Source organism: Pinus tabuliformis, chromosome 8, assembly GCF_031772625.1.
Source record: "Pinus tabuliformis cultivar Carrire ecotype Pingquan chromosome 8, CPIR1, whole genome shotgun sequence".
Classification (NCBI taxonomy): Eukaryota; Viridiplantae; Streptophyta; class Pinopsida; order Pinales; family Pinaceae; genus Pinus; species Pinus tabuliformis.
Genome location: NC_142294.1, coordinates 1,315,919,692 through 1,315,941,172, shown reverse-complemented (window position 1 = coordinate 1,315,941,172; position 21,481 = coordinate 1,315,919,692). Strand labels below are relative to the sequence as shown.

Here is a 21,481-nt window from a genome sequence, read left to right as displayed (position 1 = left end):
TAGATAAATCAGACAATCAAAAGCTAAAAATCCAAAACCGACGAGATTGGGGAAGAAAGCAGGAATTTATTTTATTCATGTTAGTACACAATAGCCAAAGGTCCAAGTTCATCACTTATCTGAAAGGAGAATTTGACAAAATACCATATTGAGCATATATAGTGGCAAACTACTAGACTCAACTTTTCTTCACTTACATTCTAACAAAAATTATCTTCATACAACCTCTTGAAGTTTGAAGATAAATAAGAATAAGCATAATACAGTTTTACCGTTGTGTTCAGGTCTATGACTCATACATGCATAATGTATCTCACCAAGTTGTAGCATATGAGGTTGACATACTCCAATGTAAATGCTTTACACCCCTTCAATCATTATCTCCCTTACAACTTTCCTTGGACTCAAATGTGGTTTTAATACAAATATTTACATTGCTCCCAAAACTCAATAAATATTTATAACACTATGACTGCTACAAATAAGAAAATAAACTAGCTTTCAATTTTCAAAGTTGTAACCACTGTCAACATAAAATGTTACTTTATTGTGCATACCTTGGATTAAAAACCAGAGCCTCTCTATAGATCAACTCTTTCATCTGATCCTTTGTTAAGGTGTGGTACTCAAAATCAAAGCTGAATGACATGGCACAAGTGGGTTCATCACTAATATCATGTAGATTTACCACATATGGATGGGAAAGTGCCTCTTCCACTGTTCCAAAACTAACAAACATAATTTGTTTAACCAATTGGACCTAGAAAATCAATTGTACTCCCATCCAAAGGAACAAACAACTTTCATTGCCATAGAAAATAACAGCAACTAAAACTTTTCTGCAAAGGATATCAAAAGAAGATATTCATCTAATTCTGTTAGAATTGGATCTACATTACGAGTGCTAGAAAACTTTGCTCATGTGCTAGCTTTTGGCCTCAATTTAAATGGTATAATTTAAATAGGTGTTTTCTCAGAGACAGAACTGCTAAAATTTGCCTGGATTTAAATCAGTAGAACTTAAATCTATACAATAGGGCCTTCTTGAGTGCACATATTTTTTTCTTCTTATTTTAAGGTCACAACCACACCAAACACCAAAATGGTCTTGTAAAACATAATATCTAATTTCGAGTGCAAAGGAGAAAAAACTATTGTAGATAAATCAGACAATTAAAAGCTAAAAATCCAAAATAGACAAGAATGGGGAAGAAAGCAGGAATTTATTTTATTCATATCTATACACAATAGCTAAAGGTCCAAGTTCATCACTTATGAGAAAGGAGAATTTGACAAAATACCATATTGACAATATATAGTGGCAAACTACCATACTTAACTTTTCTTCACTTATATTCTAACAAAAATTGTCTTCATACAACCCCTTGAAGTTTGAGGATAAAGAAGAATACAACATAATACAGTTTTATTGTAGTGTTCAGGTCTGTGACTTATACTTGCACAATGCGTCTCACCAAGTTGCAACATATCATGTTGACATACTCCAATATAAATGCTTTACACCCTTTCAATCATTATCTCCCTTACAACTTTCCATGGACTCTAATGTGATTTTAATACACATATTTACATTTCTCCCTAAACTCAATAAATATTTATAACATTATGACTGCTAGAAACAAGAACATAGCCTAGCACAAAATGTTACTTTATTGTGCATCCCAAGGATTAAAAACCATAGTCTCTCCATAGATCAACTCTTTGATCTGGTCCTCTATTAAGGTGTGCGGCTCAAAATCAAAGCTAAATGGTATGGCACAAGTGGGTTCATCATTGATATCATGTAGATTTTCTAGGCATGGATGGGAAGTGCCTCTTCCACTATTCCAAAACCAAAAAATAGATTTGTTTAACCAACTGGACCTATAAAATCAATTGTACTCCCATCAAAAAGAACAAACAACTTTCATTGTCATAAAAAAAAGAAAGCAGTTAAAAATTTTCTGCAAAGGATATCAAAATACGATATACATCTATTTTTGTCAGAATTGGATTTGCATTACCATGTGCTAGGAAACTTTTACCAGTTGCCTAGATTTAAATGGGTAGAACTTAAATCTATAGAATAGCGCCTTCTTGAGTGGACGTTTTTTTCTTCTCCTTATTTTAAGGTCACAAGCAAGCAACACCAAATTGGTGTATAATACCCCCTTGTTTGTGGGACAAGGAACAAAAATTGATCTCGATACTAGATGTCAAATACTGTGATATAAACAGCCATAATCCAAAAAGGATTACTCCAACTTATACAAGGATGAAGTAAAAAGTTCTGCTTTAGCAAACCAATAAAGTAATGACTAGTCAACGAGAAAAAGAGGTAATGTTGTGCACCTATGATCCTCTGGTTTGGATCAAATGTCATCATTCTTTCATAAAGATGAATTGCTAATGCATGCACATGAGGGAATTTTTGAGTAAATGAATGCCTTGGATACTATGGTAGTTGCTGAATAAATCTTCTAGCATTATCACTCTGAACAAATCCAAGGTCAGTCTCAGTTGGTGTGCCAATCAAGTGCAAAGAAAATAAATTCTTTCTCACTGCACTAGAATTATATTTAAATTATAGCCATATCTTCAACCATTTAACCAAAACTCTAAAATGCATCTATGTCCTTTAACCAGTGACAACATATGAACAAGAAGCGTGGCTCAAACTTCAATAGTCTTAAGAGTATACAACCATTATACATGGCAAGCCAGATTAGGAAAATATTACAATCTACGGCCTTTACCTATATCAATAAACACAATTGATGCACATGATCCCTTCCAGCGAATAAGGGTTGTCTATTCATCAATTCTATGAAAATACAACCTACTAACGAGACATCAATGGCTACAGTATAATCTAATGAATTTAAAAGCAATTCTGGAGCTCGATACCATCTAGTAACCACATATTCGATCATGAAATCAGTTTCACAAGTAATCTGAGCCAGACCAAAATCACATATCTTTAGGTCACAATTTGCATTCAGTAGAAGATTGTTGGGCTTCAAGTCCCTATGAAGGACATTTGCAGAATGTATATATTTCAATCCTCACAAAATCTGGTACAGAAAGTGTTGTAATAAACAATCCATGTACAAACATTAGCCTATAACAAATAGTAGTCGAAGGAGCTCATTCATATAAACTATGGCACAAAAATGCATACTAGAATGTAATACCAAGAAAGAACAATTCCTACCTTTTTTCAAGCATCAACTTCTAAGGATTTTTCTAAATGAAACCCTACTCTATAGGTGGTGGGAAGTAAAACTCATGCACTTGATAGGAAACTTATCAATCATTATAATCTTGTATTTCAATACTACATGATAGACAAAGAAAGAAGGGTTGCCATGGAAACTTGTATTGATGTAGTTCCATAGAAGCTATTTGAGACTCTAACCTCCATGAGAAATCAAGCAAAAGCAACCATAAGCCACAAAGGATTAGTCGAACTTATGAAAGGATGAATTAAAAAGTTCTACTTTAGCAAACCAATAAAGAAATGACTAGTCAACGAGAAAAAGAGGTAATGTTGTGCACTTGTGATCATCTGATTTGGATCAAATGTCAGCATTCTTTCACAAAGATGAATTTCTAATGCATGCACATGAGGGAATTTTTTAGTAAATTGCTGCCTTGGATACTATGGTAGTTGCCGAATAAATATTCTAGCATCATGACTCTGAACAAATCCAAGGTTAGCCTCAGTTGGCCTGCCAATTAACTGCAAAGACAATAAATGCTTTCTCACCACACTGGCATTATATTTAAATTATAGCCATATCTTCAACCATTCAACTAAAACTATAAAATGCCTCTATGTCCTTTAACTAGAGACAAGATATGAACAAGAAGCATGGCTCAAACATCTATAGGCTTAAAAGCATAAAACCATTATACAGGGCAAGCCGTAGTAGGAAAATATTACAAGTTATGGCCTTTACCTCTATTAATAAACACAATTGATGCACATGATCCCTTCCAAGGAATAAGGGTTGTCTATTCATCAATTCCATGAAAATACAACCTATTGACCAGACATCAATGACTGCATTATAATCTTATGAATTAGGAGCAATTATGGAGCTCTATACCATCTAGTAACCACATATTCGATCATAAAATCAGTTTCAGAAGTAATCCGAGCCAAACCAAAATCACATATCTTCATATCACAATTTTCATTCAGTAGAAGATTGTTGGGCTTCAAGTCCCTATGAAGGACATTTGTAGAGTGTATATATTTCAATCCTCGCAAATCTGATACAAAAAGTACTACAGTAGACAATCCACGTACAAACATTAGCCTCTAACAAACAATATTTGAAGGACCTCATTCATATAAACTATGGCACAAAAACGCATACTAGAACGTAATACCAAGAAACAACAATTCCTACCTTTTTTCAAGCATCAACTTCTAAGGATGTTTCTGAACAAAACCCCACTTTGCAGGTGATGGGAGGCCAAATTCATGCACTTGATAGGAAACTTATCAATCATTATAATCTTGTATTTCAATACTACAGGATAGATGAAGAAAGAAGGGTTGCCATGGGAACTTGTATTGATGCAGTTCCCTAGAAGATGTCTGAGTCTCTAACCTCCATGAGAAATCAACCATAACAACCATAATCCACAAAGGATTAGTCCAACTTATAAAAGGATGAGTTAAAAAGTTCTTCTTTAGAAAACCAATAAAGAAATGACCAGTCAATGAGAAAAAGAGGTAATGTTGTGCACCTTTGATCCTTTGATTTGGATCAAATGTCAGCATTCTTTCACAAAGATAAATTACTATTGCATGCACATGAGGGAATTTTTGAGTAAATGACTGCCTTGTATACTATGGCAATTGCCGAATAAATCTTCTAGCATTATCACTCTGAACAAATCTAAGGTTAGCCTCAGTTGTCGTGCCAATCAACTTCAAAGACAATAAATTCTTTCTCACTGCACTAGAATTATATTTAAATTATCACCATATCTTCAACCATTCAACCAAAACTGTAAAATGTCTCTATTTCATTTAACCAGAGACAAGATATGAACAAGAAGCGTGGCTCAAGCTTCAATAAGCTTAAAATCATACAACCATTATACAGCACAAGCCGCAGTAGGAAAATATTAGAAGTTATATCCTTTGCCTCTATCAATAAACGCAAGTGATTCACATGCTCCCTTCTAGGGAATAAGGGTTGTCTGTTCATCAATTCCATGAAAATACAACCTACTGACCAGACATCAATGGCTACATTATAACCTGGTGTATTCAACAACAATTCTAGAGCTCTATATCATCTAGTAACCACATATTCGGTCATGAAATAGGTTTCAGAAGTAATCTGAGCCAGACCAAAATCACATATCTTCAGATCAAAATTTTCATTCAGTGGAAGATTGATGGGCTTCAAGTCCCTATGAAGGACATTTTCAAAGTGTATATATTTCAATCCTCGAAAAATCTAATACAGAAAGTACTGCAGTAGACAATCCACGTACAAACATTAGCCTCTAACAAACAATATTTGAAGGACCTCATTCATATAAACTATGGCACACAAACACCTACTAGAATGTAATACCAAGAAATAAAAATTCCTGCCTTTCTTCAAGCATCAACTTCTAAGGATGTTTCTGAACAAAACCCCACTTTGCAGGTGGTCGGAGGTCAAACTCATGCACTTGATAAGAAACTTATCAATCATTATAAGCTTTTATTTCAATACTACAGGATAGATGAAGAAATAAGGGTTGCCATGGAAACTTGTATTGATGTAGTTCCCTAGAAGTTGTATGAGTCTCTAACCTCCACGAGAAATAAACATTTATCTTTAAATAAGTTGCATGCTAATTTTCCTGAGATGGCCAATGACAATGCAGGTCCGCAAGATTGGACAATTTCCCTTGTGAGTTGTGTAAAGCCTAGGTGTTATGTTTTCTATGTGAAAAGGGAAAATGGGGAGCCGAGATGAGATGAGTGCAAGAAAATTCTAGCTAAATGAATGGAATACCATGGTTGAGGTGTTGTATGAATACCATGGTGGAGGTGTCGAATGAGACATTTCCTACACACAAACCCTATCTGGCAGTGACAAGCAGGAAACCTGCAAAACAAGAGGACCAATCGTATACAAGGCAAGAAGTCTGGTCCAGAGTGCATCAACTATAGGACCATCAAGCTCATGGAAGGTATTAAGAATTGCAAATTGGGCTTCCAAGGTGGCATGCACTTCACTTCTGAGAAACTGAAACATGTGATTGGAGGAGTCTCTGAGTTGCAATCATTTGGGCGGATCTTTTACACACAATTGGGGCATTCTAGGAATGCAGGGGATTATTTGATCCATTTAACCATTTGTGAAGCAACTCTCATCTACAGCAGCAACTAATATGATACAGAGTAATCTCTCTCTTCATAATCCAGAGGGGGTTAGAAATTAGAACCCAAAATCAATGTAGTGAAAAAACAATGCAGGTGGTAGGAGGCGAAACTCATGCGCTTGGTAGGAAACTTATCAATCATTATAAGTTTGTATTTCAATACTATAGGATAGATGAAGAAATAATGGTTGCCATGGAAACTTATATTGATGTAGTTCCCTAGAAGTTTTTTGAGTCTATAACCTCCATGAGAAATCAACCTTTAACTTTAAACGAGTTTCATGCTAATTTTCTTGAGATGGCTAATGACAATGATAAGTCCCCAAGATTGGACAATTTCCCTTGTGAGTTGTATAAAACCTGTGTGTTCTATTTTGTTTATGAAAAGGGAAAATGGGGAACCAATATGAGATGAATGAAAGAAAGTGCCAGCTAAATGAATGGAATACCATGGTGGAGGTGTCGTATGAACACCATGGTGGAGGATTCGTATGAATACCATGGTGGAGGTGTCGAAAGAGACATTTCCTTATTCTAGTAATTAATTTTGCATTTTCATTTCTAGTATATCACTTGTTCCATTCATGCTCACCCATATTCTTCCATCATGGGTTGGAAATTCTCCTTGTAAAACATAATGTTTGATTTCCAGTGCAATGGAGAAAAAAATATTGTAGATAAATCAGACAATCAAAAGCTAAAAATACAAAACCGCCGAGATTGGGGAAGAAAGCAGGAATTTATTTTATTCATATCAGTACACAATAGCCAGAGGTCAAAGTTCATCACTTATCTGAAAGGAGAATTTGAAAAAATACCATATTGAGCATATATAGTGGCAAACTGCTAGACTCAAATTTTCTTCGATTACATTCTAACAAAAATTATCTTCATGCAGTCCCTTGAAGTTTGAAGATAAATAAAAATAAGCATAACATAATTTTACCGTCGTGTTCAGGTCTGTGATGCATACATGCACAATGCATCTCACCAAGTTGTAGCATATGAGGTTGACATACTCCAATATAAATGCTTTACATCCCTTCAATCATTATCTCCCTTACAACTTTCCCTGGACTCAAATATGGTTTTAATGCACATATTTACATTGCTCCCAAAACTCAATAAATACTTATAACACTATGACTGCCACAAACAAGAAAATAACCTAGCTTTCAATTTTCAAAGTTGTAACCATTGTCAGCACAAAATGTTACTTTATTCTGCATACTTTGGATTAAAAACCAGAGCCTCTCTATAGATCAGCTCTTTGATCTGGTCCTTTGTTAAGGTGTAGTACTCAAAATCAAAGCTGAATGACATGGCACAAGTGGGTTCATCACTTATTTCATGTAGATTTGCCATGTATGGATGTGAAAGTGCTTCTTCCATTATTCCAAAACCAAGAAACATATTTTCTTAACCAATTGAACCTAGAAAATCAATCGTACTCCCATCCAAAAGAACAAACAACTTTCATTGCCATAAAAAATAAAAGCAACTAAATATTTTCTATGAAGGATATCAAAACAAGATATTCATCTATTCTGTCATAATTGGATTTTCATTACGAGTGCTGGGAAACTTTTCTCATGTGCTAGCTTTTGGCCTCTATTTAAATGGTATAATTTAAGTGGGTGTTTCCTCAGAGACACAACCACTAAAAGTTGCCTGGATTTAAATGGGTAGAACTTAAATCTATACAATAGGGCCTTCTTTACTGTACATATTATTTTTTCTTATTTTAAGTTCACATCCAAGCCAAACACCAAAATGTTGTTGTAAAACATAATATTTGATTTCGAGTGCAATGGAGAAAAAGCTATTGTAGATAAATCAGACAATTAAAAGCTGAAAACCCAAAATCGACAAGATTGGGGAAGAAAGCAGAAATTTATTTTATTCATATCAGTACACAATAGCCAAAGGTCCAAGTTCATCGCTTATCTGAAAGGAGAATTTGAAAAAATACCATATTGATCATATATAGTGGCAAACATCCATACTCAACTTTTCTTCACTTAAATTCTAACAAAAATTATCTTCATACAACCCCTTGAAGTTTGAAAATAAAGAAGAATAAAGCATAATACAGTTATCACAGTGTTCAGGTTTGTGACTCATACATGCACAATGCATCTCGCCAAGTTGTAGCATAATATGTTGACATACTCCAATATAAATGCTTTACACCCCTTCAATCATTATCTCCCTTACAACTTGCCTTGCACTCAAATGTGCTTTTAATACACATATTTACATTTCTGCCTAAACTCAATAAATATTTATAACATTATGACTGATACAATCAAGAACATAACCCAGCTTTCAATTTTCAAAGTTGTAACATGGAGTGCTTTTAATACACATATTTACATTTCTCCGTAAACTCAATAAATATTTATAACATTATGACTGATACAAACAAGAACATAGCCCAGCTTTCATTTTTCCAAGTTGTAACCACTGCCAGCACAAAATGTTACTTTATTGTGCATACTAGGGTTTAAAAACCATAGTCTCTCTATATATCAACTCTTTGATCTGATCCTTTTTTAAGGTGTGCTGCTCAAAATCAATGTTGAATGGCATGGCACAAGTGGGTTCATCACTGATATCATGTAGATTTCCCAGGCATAGATGGGAAGTGCCTCTTCCACTGTTCCAAAACCAACAAACATATTTGTTTAACCAACTGGACCTATAAAATAAATTGTACTCCCATCAAAAAGAACAAACAACTTTCATTGTCATAAAAAATAAAAGAAGCTAAAAATTTTCTGCAAAGGATATCAAAATAAGATATTCATCTACTTTTGTCAGAATTGGATCTGCATTACCATGTGTTAGGAAACTTTTACCAGCTGCATAGATTTAAATGGGTAGAACTTAAATCTATATAATAGGGCCTTCTTGAGTGTACACTTTCTTCTTCTTCTTCTTATTTTAAGGTCACAACCAAGCCAAACACCAAATTGGTGTATAATACACCCTTGTTTGTGGGACAAGGAACAAAAATTGATCTTGATACTAGATGTCAAATACTATGACATAAACAACCATAATCCAAAAACGATTAGTCCAACTTATACAAGGACGAATTAAAAAGTTCTGCTTTAGCAAACCAATAAAGTAATGACCAGTCAACAAGAAAGAGAGGTAATGTTGTGCACCTGTGATACTCTGATTTGGATCAAATGTTAGCATTCTTTCACAAATATAAATTGATAATGCACACACATGAGGGAAATTTTGAGTAAATGAATGCCTTGGATACTGTGGAAGTTGCTAAATAAATATTCTACCATTTGTTAGCACCTAAATCTGCCCTAGGCTGAAGAAAGACAAAAATTAGGGTAACCACAAACCACGCTTAGTCTGGTAGCTAGCCCTACCAGAACAGGAGAGGGCTCTCTCTGAGTCACGCTCAGTGAATAGATAAACAAAAACGGTCTGAGATGACTTACAATGAAATATTGACCTTAGGCTAGTAAGTGAATAGGGATTCGGGAAATAATTTTCATCAATGACTAAGCTTCTGGGATGTTATGGGATCAGCGCTCAGCAAAGAACAGAGAATTTAATACAAAGGCACAGATTATTCCGTGAGGCAAGGCAGGTGGAAAATGTAACAATTTAGTTTGAGGTACCACTGCATGAATAGATTGCTGAAGAAAGTGAAAAGGGCATAGTGACATGGATCCTTTTCAACAGAAGAATAACACTGAACATGAAATTTTCCCACAGGCAGAGCAATAAAATTGGATTCTACCTAATCTCACTCAGAAAATTTCACTGGAAATGAACATGAATCGAATTATGAAACATAATGGAATACATATGAAAACATAAGAGACACATTTGCTACACTCACAACCACAAGAATCTCATGAAACAGAGCCGCTGCCTTTCATTAATTCTCTGTCAAAAATACACAGTGAAGAAACAGAGTTTCCTTCCCACGGTCTCCCAAAAGTTACAAGCCAACCAACCCTTTGCAAATAACTTGCATCCAATATATAGAATGTGTGAGGAAGAGATAGAACACCCAGGGTTTAGAAATTTACTCGAATCATTACAAAATGGAGATGGAGAGCCAACCATCAGCTATAGGTGCAGTGCTGCAAACATGACATTTGGCTTGGGGTGACCATTTGCCTTCCTTCGCCACTTGGATAGAAGCCAATCTGGAGAAAAAACTCTTTAAATGCCACCTTTGGTGCCAAAAAACCAAAGTGTAGATGAGCGGGCCCACTTGGAGAAGTCGCGAACCGAAATTTCGCGAAACAGAAGCAAATTTGGCAATTTTTCCTCTGTGCGCCACACCATTTTCTCTGTGCGTTACGCTACTTTGAGGCCTGTTTTAGGGCACTTCCAGGTGTCCAAAATGTGCCCAAGTGGGCTTTTTGGAAATCCTGTCCTATCTACTTTCTAACCCCACTAGAAGTTTTGAATTTGGTGCTCATTTTCCCCTCCAAATCTTCATTCTCCCAAGACTGCTTCCTGTGTGTCAAAAAAGTGGAAGAGAGGCCATTTTTGGGTGTTTTTTGACCTTTAGGAGACTCAGATCTTGCCAAAAAAAATTTCCCGGACACCAGTAGTCATGATTTTCCATGTTGAATCCAAAAATACAAGTCATTCCTCATTTGGAGCTCTAGAATTTTAGCATCGTGCCACGTGCACGGCGCAAAGGGAGAAAAACCCTGTTTTTTGCACAAAAAATTTCAAAATTTCAAAATGTGCTCCAAATTTCTTGAAATTTGGTCTGGAGCTTCTTCATTAAGTGTTATGGTGGGCCAAGGATTGCCTCGGCCAATATCCAGAGTCGATCATGCTCTTTTTGCCTCTTTTGCCTTTTTGATGCCTTCTTTAGGTTTGCCTTCAAATTCCTTATTCGTGCCTTGCAAACCTTGTTCCGTGCCCAATAGTGGTTTTTCATGTTCCTGAGCATGTCCCTGTCCTTGTTTGCTTTCGCCAATCACTGTGTGTCTCCATCTCATACTCCAATGAATGTTGTGAAGCCATGACTGCTGTGTATACTGTACCTAGGCTGCCCTTTGATGATGGTGTGAGGCTGGGTGCCTTTGTGATGTCTGCCACCAAGGGGAACAATGAAACAAGGAGTATTAGGAAGGTAGTAATGAAATGGGAATAGGGGTTATAGGGAGAAATTTTTTTAGGGATATGGGAGGAGTTTGGGTATTTTGCTAGGGTAGGGTTTGGGGTTTTAACAAGGTAGGGTTTGGGGTGTCATGTTGACCAAATAGTGGAGGGATAGGGGAGAGGGTTTGGTAGTAGTTTAGGGCAGGGATTTTAGGAAAAATGATAAATGGAGGATGGGAAAAATGGTATGTGAGGGGAAAATTATGGGTGGAATGGAACCTTGGCACTAACAACTCAATTTAGCAACCCTAGCCATTCATGTTTTTTGGTGATTTCTTATGGTTGATTTTATGCATTTGGTTGCATTTCAAACATCGGTATAAACCATCATATCATTGATAAAATTTGATGAGAAAGTGATGTTATAAAGCCTACCTTTCAATTTGATAGAATTCACAAAAATTTGGAGTGATTTGGCACTTGTTTCAACCCTTGGTCTGTGTGCGCCGCGCGCAAATCCCAGTGCACTGCGCCCTGGGTATGCGACACGCCTGTGGAAAGTTTGAACTGCGGGTAGGCTCTGTGTGTGCCACGCCCTCTATGTGCACCACACCCCTGAGTATATGTGCCGTGCTCCTTGGAACTGCCTCCAACTCACCCAAACACGCACGATGCACCCTTTGCTCTCCTAATCACTTTGCAACATTGCTTTATGACCTTGATTTGCACAATGACCTTGTTTGCTTGTGGAAACCTTGTGGAATGAAGAATTTGCAGTTTTGAAGGAAGATTTCAGTCAACTTTAGGCCTTTTAGCCCTGTGTCCCGTGCCTCCCATGTGCGCCACGCCAGTGTAAATTTACACTGGAAAATCTCCCTCTGTGTGCCGTGCTCCCTCTGTGCGTCGCGCCCTTTTGCAGGTGACTTTTGGAGGCCTTCCTGGTGTCCAAATTGGGTGCAGGATAGCGCGTTGGAAAGGTATTTGAGTATACTTTCCAACCCAACCAGAATTGTTCAATTTGCAGTTCATTTTCCCTGTCAAAAGTCAAAGCTGCCAAGACTGGTCAAAATGTGCCAAATGAGGCTGTCTCAAGGCAGAGTGCTGTTGCAGTCAACTTTTGAATGACTTCCTCAACTCCACATTGAGCTCGTGGTAGCTCATTGGAAAGCCCTTTGTGTGTAGTTATCATTTTACTCATCAAGAAATTCATTTGGCTAACTTAGCTAGGAGAAAATTTGATTTTCCCAAGGTCACTTTAGAGGTGCATCATTTCTCCCGAGGCAACTATATTTTTGAGATTTCTTCAAAACCATGACACCTGTCTAAAACGTGATGGAGGTTTTTATTACTTGGCATTTTTTGGAAAAAATTCTCTCTTAGTTTTCCCAAATTCATATTTTATTGCTCAGGAACATCATTTGAGTGAAACCTATCCCGATGTGTGGAACAAGGGATTTGTCGAAATGAAGCGAAATAAAGGGGATAGGGAGTTTCTAAATTATTGAGGAAATTTTTGGAAGTAGGGAGGGATGTTAGGAAGTAGGGGAAAGTGTAATCTCAAATATTGAGTGAGGGGAAGGGGTCCAAAAAGGCAAAACACAGGTCCAACCTAGAAAATTGCCAGGTTGTAGCAACAAACTAGGGTTTGTGCGAAAATGAGGAATTTGGGGGATCTCAGTGATGGGAAGTGTTTGATAAGGTACTTTAAGGATAGGGGAAGGTGTATGAACATCAGGATACAAGTTTTGCTGATGATTTGGTTGTCCAAGAGAAATTGCCTTCAAAACCCTAGGAGAGGGAAATGACCTTATCTAGGCGCAACTAAAGCATGAACAAGGTGTAAAATGACCCACTGGGACTTTACATGATAATGAAAACTCTCTAAATGATGGTACACTCAACTGAACGGTGACATGGACCGACATTTGGACAACTTTGACAAGGGTAAAATCAAACTCTAGACCTAATGCCTAGTGACCAAATTTTGCTTGAAGACTCACTGAAATGAAAAAATTTGACCTTGACACCTTAAAATCACTTTGTAAGAGCATGTTTGATCACTGGAGGAAGGCTGTAAAGACTGACACTAACACCATTATCACTTCGAACAAATCCAAGGTCAACCTCAGTTGGCCTTCCAATAAACTACAAAGGCAATAAATGCTTTCTCACTGCATTGGCATTATATTTGAATTATAGCCATAACTTCAACCATTCAACCAAAACTGTAAAATGTCTTTATGTCATTTAACCAGAGACAAGATATGAATGAGAAGCATGGCTCAAACTTCAATAGGCTTAAAAGTATACAACCATTATACATGGCAAACCACAGTAGGAAAATATTACAATCTATGGCCTTTACCTATATCAATAAATGCAACCGATGCACATAATCCCTTCCAGGGAATAAGGGTTGTTTGTTCATAAATTCAATGAAAATACAACCTACTGACCAAACATCAATGGCTGTAGTATAATCTGATGAATTTAGTAGCAATTTTGGAGCTCTATACCATCTAGTAACCACATATTCTATCATGAAATCGTTTTTAGAAGTAATCTTAGCCATACCTAAATCACATATATTTAGATCACAATTTTCATTCAATAGAACATTTTTGGGCTTCAAGTCCCTATAAAGGACATTTGCAGAATGTATATATTTCAATTCTCACAAAATCTGATACAGAAAGTACTACAATAAACAATCCACATACAAACATTAGCCTCTAACGAACAATATTTGAAGGACCTCATTCATATAAACTATGCACAAAAACACATACTAGAACGTAATACCAAGAAACAACAATTCCTACCTTTCTTCAATCATCAACTTCTAAGAATGTTTCTGGACAAAACCCCACTTTGTAGGTTGTGGGAGGTCAAACTCATGCACTTTATAGGAAACTTATCAATCATTATAATCTTGTATTTCAATACTACATGATAGATGAAGAAAGAAGGGTTTCCATGGAAACTTTATTGATGTAGTTCCTTAGAAGCTGTCTGAGTCTCTAAACTCCATGAGAAATTAACCATAAACAACCATAATTCACAAAGGATTATTCCAACTTATACAAGGATGAATTAAAAAGTTCTACTTTAGAAAACCAATAAAGAAGTGACCAGTCAACGAGAAAAAGAGGTAATGTTGTGCACCTATGATCCTCTGGTTTGGATCAAATGTCATCATTCTTTCATAAAGATGAATTCTAATGCATGCACATGAGGGAATTTTTGAGTAAATGAATGCCTTGGATACTATGATAGTTGCTGAATAAATCTTCTAGCATTATCACTCTGAACAAATCCAAGGTCAGCCTCAGTTGGTGTGCTAATCAAGTGCAAAGACAATAAATTCTTTCTCACCGCACTAGAATTATATTTAAATTATAGCCATATCTTCAACCATTCAACCAAAACTCTAAAATGCATCTATGTCCTTTAACTAGTGATAACATATGAACAAGAAGCGTGGCTCAAACTTCAATACGCTTAAAAACATATAACCATTATACAGGGGAAGCCACAATAGGAAAATATCACAAGCTATGGCCTTTACCTCTATCAATAAATGCAACTGCTACACATGATCCCTTCCAAGGAATAAGGGTTGTCTATTCATTAATTCTATGAAATACAACCTACTTACCAGACATCAATGGTTGCAGTATAATCTTATGAATTTAGTAGCAATTCTGGAGCTCTATACCATCTACTAACCACATATTCGATTATGAAATCAGTTTCAGAAGTAATCTGAGCCAAACCATAATCACATATCTTCAGATCATAATTTTCATTCAGTAGAAGATTTCTGGGCTTCAAGCCCTATGAAGGACATTTGCAGAGTGTATATATTTCAATCCTCGCAAATCTGATACAAAAATTACTGCAATAGACAATCCACATACAAACATTAGCCTCTAATAAACAATATTTGAAGGAACTCATTAATATAAAGTATGTCACAAAAATGCATACTAGAACGTAATACCAAGAAACAACAATTCTTAACTTTTTTCAAGCATCAACTTCTAAGGATGTTTTTCAACAAAACCCCACTTTACAGGTGGTGGGAGGACAAAATCATGCAATTGATAGGAAACTTATCAATCATTATAATCTTGTATTTCAATACTATAGGATAGATGAAGAAAGAAGGGTTGCCATGGAAACTTGTATTGATTTAGTTCCCTAGAAGCTACCCGAATCTCTAACCTCCATGAGAAATCAACCATAAACAACCATAATCCACAAAGGATTAGTCCAACTTATACAAGGATGAATTAAAAAGTTCTACTTTAGCAAACCAATAAAGAAATGACTAGTCAATGAGAGAAAGAGGTAATGTTGTGCACCTGTGATCCTCTGATTTGGATCAAATGTCAACATTCTTTCACAAAGATAAATTACTAATTCATGCACATGAGGAAATTTTTTAGTAAATGACTGCCTTGTATACTGTGGCAGTTGCCGAATAAATCTTCTAACATTATCAGCCTAAGTTGGCGTGCCAATCAACTGCAAAGACAATAAATGCTTTCTCACCACATTGGCATTATATTTAAATTATAGCCATATCTTCAACCATTCAACCAAAACTGTAAAATGTCTCTATGTCCTTTAACCAGAGACAAGATATGAACAAGAAGCATGGCTCAAACTTCAATAGGCTTAAAAGCATACAACCATTATACAGGGCAAGCTGCAGTAGGAAAATATTACAAGATATGGCCTTTACCTCTATCAATAAACGCAACTGATGCACATGATCCCTTCCAGGAAATAAGGGTTTTCCGTTCATCAATTCCATGAAAATACAACCTACTGACTGGACATCAATGGCTACACTATAATCTGATGAATTCAACAGCAATTCTAGAGCTCTATACCATCTAGTAACCACATATTCGGTCATGAAATCGGTTTTAGAAGTAATTCGAGCCACATCAGAATCACATATCTTCATATCAAAATCTTCATTCAGTAGAAGATTGTTGTGCTTCAAGTCCCTATGAAGGACATTTGCAGAGTGTATACATTTCAATCCTCGCAAAATATGATATAGAAAGTACTGCAATAGACATCCACATACAAACATTAGCCTCTAAGAAACAATATTTGAAGGATCTCATTCGTATAAACTATGGCACACAAAGACATACTAGAATGTAATACCAAGAAAAAAAAATTCCTGTGTTTTTTCAATCATCAACTTCTAAGGATGTTTCTGAACAAAACCCCACTTTTCAGGTGGTGGGAGTTCAAACTCATGCACTTGATAGGAAACTTATCAATCATTATAAGCTTGTATTTCAATACTAGAGGATAGATGAAGAAATAAGGGTTGCCATGGAAAATTGTATTGATGTAATTCCCTAGAAGTTGTCTAAGTCTCTACCCTCCACGAGAAATCAAGCTTTAACTTTAAATGAGTTGCATGCTAATTTTCCTAAGATGGCCAATGACAATGACAAGTCCCCAAGGTTGGACAATTTCCATTGTGAGTTGTGTAAAACCTGGGTGTTCTGTTTTCTATGCGAAAAGTGAAAATGGGGAACCAAGATGAGATGAGTGCAAGAAAATGTGAGCCAAATGAGTGGAATACCATGGTGGAGGTGTTGTATGAATACCATGGTGGAGGTGTCGAATGAGACATTTCCTGCACACAAACCCTGTCTAGCAGCGATAAGCAGGAAATTTGCAAAACAAGAGGGCCAATCGTATACAAGGCACGAAGTCTAGTCCAGAGTGCATCAAGAATAGGATCATCAAGCTCATAAAAGGTATTAAGAATTACAAATTCAGCTTCCAGGGAAGCCTATGCTTCACTTCTGAAAAACTGAAACATGTAATTGGAGGAGTATGTGAGTTGCAATCATTTGGGTAGATCTTTTACATGCAATTGGGGCATTCCAGGAATGCAATGGATTATTTTATCCATTTACCCATTTGTGAATCAACTCTCATCTGTAGCAACAAGTAATACGATATAGAGTAAGATCTCTATTTGTAATCCAGAGGGGGTTAGAAATAGAAGCCAAAATCAATGCAGTGAAAAAACAATGCAGCTGGTGGGAGGTGAATCTCATGCACTTGATAGGAAACTTATCAATCATTATAAGATTGTATTTCAATACTAGAGGATAGATGAAGAAATAACAGTTGCCATGGAAACTTGTATTGATGAAGTTCCCTAGAAGTTGTCTAAGTCTCTAACCTCCACAAGAAATCAACCTTTAACTTTAAATGAGTTGCATGCTAATTTGTCTGAGATGGCCAATGACAATGACAAGCCCCCATGATTGGACAATTTCCCTTGTGAGTTGTGTAAAGCTTGGGTGTTCTGTTTTCTAGGCGAAAAGGGAAAATGGGGAATCGAGATGAGATGAATACAAGAAAGTGCTAGCTAAATGAATGGAATACCATGGTGGAGGTATCGTATGAATACCATGGTGGAGGTGTCGAATGAGACATTTCCTGCACACAAACCCTATCTAGCAGCGACAAGCAGGAAACTTGCAAAACAAGAGGGCCAATCATATACAAGGCATGAATTCTAGTTCATAGTGCATCAACTATAGGACCATCAAGCTCATAAAAGGTATTAAGAATTACAAATTCGGCTTCCAGGGTGGCATGTGCTTCACTTTTCAGAAATTGAAACATGTAATTGGAGGAGTCTGTGAGTTGCAATCATTTGGGCAGATCTTTTACATGCAATTGGGGCATTCCAAGATTGTAGGGGATTATTTGATCCATTTACCCATTTCTGAAGAAACTCTCATCTGTAGCAGCAAGTAATATGATACAGAGTAAGCTCGCTCTTCGTAATCAAGAGGGGGTTAGAACTTAGAACCCAAAATCAGTGCAGTGAAAAAACAATATTCAATAAGAGATATACCTTTGAGAGGAATATAACCATGGTCGACGAGAAGAGGGATGAAGAAGAAAGTGAAGAAACTGCAAGCACTCTGCGACCATACAGACAACCCTTCAAGATAGCTTTGAATATGCTTGGCACATGATAACCTTCAGCTGTAACCAAGCTTGCAAGCACAGGATAACCTTCAGCCATAACCAAGCTTGTAAGTTTCTCAAACGATGGCTGAGGCCATTCAGTAACGAATTGTGACCGACAATTCCAAACAATCTGATGGCTGAAATTATTTTTGTCGTCTAACATCAAAATCAATGATTCACAATTGTACAAGTGGCATAGGAGGGGAGTTGGTCTCAGAGGGAAACGCCTTACGTCGTAAATATGTTATGTGCAGATGTTTTAATTATTTTTTTCACTGTAAATGTTTAAGACATTGAATCCAATACTATGATATTCTATCATATCCCCCTTCGAATAAAATAATCATAAATATTATCTTCTCATTAACAACACTTATTTTCCTCATTCTTCAGTTGTATTTGCACTGCCATCCTATTCACTATCTTGGTATACCACCAAACTTCAACATTCCAACATATACCTACATTAGTAATTAAGTAAGCATACATATTATAGAAATTATCAAGAAACACTTATCTTATGCACAAGATTTCTCAATTCCATGATGTAAGAATCTATTCAAATATATGTATGCATTTTTTATTTGATACCTATCTCTATGGATATGCATCTATCCCATATAATGGCTTCCATAGGAAATAAATATTTGCATATCCTTTCTAACTCACACACAAGATTCTAGCCACCATCCCACATGAACTTTTAAGTTTCCTCCTTGATACACTCACCCTCTAGGTTTATCTTTCCCCTTATCTACTAAACAATCCCTTAGGCGATCCATCTTGTCATGGATTTCTCATGTAAGGAGAGCACTAAATTACTACTAGACATGAACTATTAGTATATAACATGTGGCAATCACAGGGTTCCTTTGTCCTAACAATTTCCTTTCTTCAAGGGTTTCCATGTTCAATAGCCATCATCTACCATGTATCATACACTTACAGTTAACATAGATATATTCATAATAATACAACTTATAAATTCCAATTCTAATTCATAAAGAATATCATATTTCATAAGTATGAGATTCCTTCTCATAATGTTTGGCTCTTGTGTGCTACAACTCCTAATATTTATTATAGAATTGCATTCATTTTCATATTTGAGACCATTCTACCTACAACCTAAACTTTTCAATGAACCAAATAAAAGTGAGTATCTATCAATATAATCCTTTCTTTCAATATTTACTACCATCCATGAGGTGTTCTAGAATAATATTAACAGACTAATAATTCATTCATTTTTAGTTGTTAATCATACTCAATGAAATGGAACTACGATTCTGTTGAAAATAGCAACAAGAGATGCTAAATATAGAAGTGTTAAATTTAGTACTGCTATAAATAGCATTTTGGGATACCTTCCTATTTCAGTTAGTCCCTGAACTAAAATAGAGAAGTAAAAATTCGAATTTGATCTTAGCAGTTGTTTGTAAAATAATTAATTAATTCACCATGATTTAATTAGTTGTAGAAAATCAAACATGAAGTCTAAGTGGGGACATGCAATAGTTTCTCCATTGATTGAGGAATTTATCCATAAGTTAAAGAGATAACGTTGAGTTGTAATATTTAGTTGTAATTAGTTGGCTCAGTTAACTAAGTCAAGTCCAGTTAGTTTAATTCAAACAGTTTGTTGAATTAATTGTGAGTTCAGTTAGTTAATGCATGCATGCATGTAACTGTTGCACTTCAGATAACTGAATATTCTCTCATAAATAACTCATGCATGTCAGTTCAGAGAAAGACCCAGTTGAGATCAAATGGAGGGACAATGTACTATCAGTTGCTAGAATATTCCATTGTGAATATATCTTGCATGCAGAAGGAATTCTTTCCTTGAGGATTGTGCAGTTACTTCTTCAGGTTTTATGAGTGTGGTGAGGCCAATTCACACATGTGGCATCACTGGACCCCAAGAAAAATTGCACAAGCAAATAGGAGGCTTGGAGGGCTTGAGGAGGACATATACAATGTCTATTCAGCCTGTGAGCCATATTGTTTGATTATAGAGAGAGTAGGATAGCTTGAGAGCTGATTATTTTTGTAACTTGACCAAGATTTCCACTTGTATGATAATACAGAGATTGGGGTTTTAGGCTGAGGCTTTCCCCAGGTTATTTCTTCTGTGTTATGTGTGATTGATTTCTCATTCTCAGTTATATGTGTTCTCATTGATCTTGCTCAATTCGATTAAGCTTCCGTAAATCTTGTTGTAGAAGTAGATCTTGTATTTTGCTTTAGTCTATTGCATAATCTATTGATCTACAGTGGGAATTTGTACAGATTCAACATACATGGGTTACTTAATATACCTACCATTACAAGATGAAACTAAATATTTATTCCAATAAACCAATGTACCAATACTCATGATCACATCTACTCAATCTATATTTTTCGCTTGATGACAAAATACTACATTTCTATACCATGTATTCCACCATCATCACTTGGAAGGTCTAGCCAACACCTAAAAACATCATCTAGTCATATCCGATCTATACCTTAGGAATACTACGAGGAACTTCCCTTATCCACTATATATTACCTTAGGAACCCTCTCCTCTATAGGATCTCCTCACTATTTGCAAGTAGGTTAAAGTCTACAACACCAATATAAGTAGGGAGACAATTGGACACTTGTGCAATATTATATCCTTCCATATCCACCAACAATATGGTATCACACATTAACTCTATTGGCATTCACTTTCATGTGTTATACAAATTCATAACATGATTATGTTACACATTCACTCATTGTCATGTAACTCAATTGTGAGATATTAATTCATGGTTGAATAAAATGGATTATAACAATATTGCCATACGAAAAGCTTCTTCCTTCATTATATCCCACATAGGTATCATTATCATACATGCATTCCATCATAAAAAAATAAATGAATATATAAACTATGCCTAGCTGAATCCT

General features: G+C 35.9%; 2 pseudogenes; both read right to left on the bottom strand.

Annotated features, from left to right (window-relative positions):
- Positions 1 to 544: 544 nt before the first annotated feature.
- Positions 545 to 3,107, bottom strand: LOC149240321 (mitogen-activated protein kinase homolog D5-like; annotated as a pseudogene).
- A 4,513-nt stretch (positions 3,108 to 7,620) lies between these two features.
- Positions 7,621 to 18,592, bottom strand: LOC149240320 (mitogen-activated protein kinase homolog D5-like; annotated as a pseudogene).
- Positions 18,593 to 21,481: the final 2,889 nt, after the last annotated feature.